A 2,763-nucleotide genomic window follows, 5' to 3' on the forward strand; every position below is an offset into this window, starting at 1 on the left:
ATCAGGAACAAGGCAAGGTTGCCCACTTTCTCCACTTCTATTCAACATAGTGCTGAAAGTTCTAGCCACAGCAATCAGAGAAGAAAAAAAATAAAAAGCATCCAAATCGGTAAGGAGGAAGTAAAATTGTCATTATATGCAGATGACATGATACTATATATAGAGAACCCTAAAGACTCCACCAAGAAACTATTAGAGCTGATAGATGATTAGTAAAGTAGCAGGATACAAAACTAATATTCAGAAATCAGTTGCATTTGTATATACCAATAATAAAACATCAGAAGGAGAAATTAAAAAAACAATCCCATTTATAATTGCTTCAAAGACTATAAAATACCTGGGAATACATTTAACCAAAGAAGTAAAAGATCTGTAATCAGAAAATTATAAGACACTGAAGAAAGAAATGAAAGAAGATACAAATAGATAGAAACACATACCATGTTCATGAATAGGAAGAATTAATATAGTTAAAATGTTCATACTGCCCAAGGCAATATACATATTTAACGCAATTCCTATCAAACTACCAACGACGTTTTTCACAGAAATAGAACATATAATCCTAAAATTTCTATGGGACCGTAAAAGACCCCGGATAGACTCAGCAATCGTGAGAAATAAGAACAAAGTAAGAGGTATAACAATACCTGACATCACATTATACTACAAGGCTACAGTATATACAATCTGGAAGAAATGGACAATTTTCAGTAATCAAAACAGCATGGTACTGGCATAAAAACAGACACAAAGATCAATGGAACAGAATAGAGAGTCCAGAAATAAATCCATGCCTATATGGCCATTTAATCTATGACAATGAAAGCAAGAATGTACGGTGGGGTAAAGACAGTCTCTTCAATAAATGGTGCTGGGAAACCTGAACAGACACACGCAAAAAATGAAGCTGGACCATCTCCTTACACCACAAACAAAAATAAATTCAAAATGGCTTAAAGACTTAAATGTAAGATCTGAAACCATAAAATTCCTAGAGGAAAATATAGGAAGAAACTTCACAGACATTATCTGGAGTAAGATTTTTACTGATATATCACCTCGCGCAAGGGAAGTAAGTGAAAAAATAAACATGTGAGATTACATCAAACTAAAAGCTTTTTCCCAGCAAAGGAAACCATCAATAAAACAAAAAAGAGATCCTACTGAATGGAAAAAGATATTTGCCAATGATATATCTGATAAGGGGTTAATATCACAAATTAATAAAAAACTCACTCAACTCAACTCCCAAAACAACAAACAACCCAATTAAAAATTGTGCAGAGGACATGAAGAGACATTTTTCTAAAAAGGACATACAGATGGCAAACAGACATATGAAAAAATGCTCAACCTCACTAACCATCAGAGAAATGCAAATAAAAACCACAATGAGATACCACCTCACCCCAGTCAAAGTGGCTATCATCAATAAATCAACAAACAACAAGTGCTGGCATGGATGTGGAGAAAAGGGAACGCTAGTGCACTGTTGGTGGGATTGCAGATTGGTGCAGCCACTATGGAAAACAGTACGGAGGTATCTCAAAAATCTGAAAATGGAACTACCTTATGATCCAGCAATTCCACTCCTAGGTATCTATCCGGAGAAAACCAAAACTCTAATTCAAAAATCTTTATGCACTCCTATGTTTATTGCAGCACTATACACAATAGCCAAGACATGGAAACAACCGAAATGCCCATCGGTAGATTACTGGATTAAGAAACTGTGGTACATTTATACAATGGAGTATTATGCAGCCATAAAGAAGAAAGAAATCTTACCATTTGCAACAACATGAACTGACCTAGAGAACATTATGTTAAGTGAAATAAGTCAGACAGAGAAAGACAAATACCATATGATCTCACTTATATGTGGAATCTAAAGAACAGAATAAGTGAATGAACTAATCAGAAACAGTTTTGGAGACATAGAGGAAAAATTGAGGATTGCTAGATGGGCGGGGGGCTGGGGATAAGGGGGAAGGTGAAGGATTAGAAAACAGTTGGTAACAACAAGATGGCCACAGGGTTTTGAAAATTAATTTAGGGAATGTAATCAATAATGTTGTAAAGATTTTGTAGGGTATCCGATGGACACTTGTCCCATTTGGGAGACCACCTCAGGGATGATGTAGATGCCTCATCACTGCACTGTACACCTGAAGCTGAACAATAATGAATGCCAACTATAATTATATATATATATATATGTGTATATATATATATATACACACACACACACACACACACATATATATAGGTATATATATGTATATGTATGTACTTAACAAGAAGCGGAGTACAGCATTAGGAATAGAGACAGTGGAAATGTAATGGCTCTGTGCGATGTCAGAGGGATAGTGGATGGGGGAGGGGGGCTCACACAGTGTGAGGGATATAAATGATAAACATCTAAGTAAAAAAAAAAAAGTTAAAAAAAAACATTCAGCATGATGAAAAGCAAGGACCTACAAGCAAGATTACTCTACCCAGCAAAGCTATCATTTAGAATTAAAGTACAGATGAAGGGCTTCCCAGACAACAAAACTTAAAGGAGTTCATCACCACCAAGCCAGTATTACAAGGAATGTTAGAGGAACTTCTTTAAGATGGAAAAAAAAAAAAGATCTAAATTATGAATAATAAAATGGCAAGAGCTACATATCTATCGGTAGTTACTTTAAGTGTAAATGGATTAAATGCGCCTCTCAAAAGACATGGGAAGGCTGAATGGATGATAAAACAACA

This window comes from Rhinolophus hipposideros, assembly GCF_964194185.1.
Source record: "Rhinolophus hipposideros genome assembly, chromosome: 8".
Taxonomy (NCBI): Eukaryota; Metazoa; Chordata; class Mammalia; order Chiroptera; family Rhinolophidae; genus Rhinolophus; species Rhinolophus hipposideros.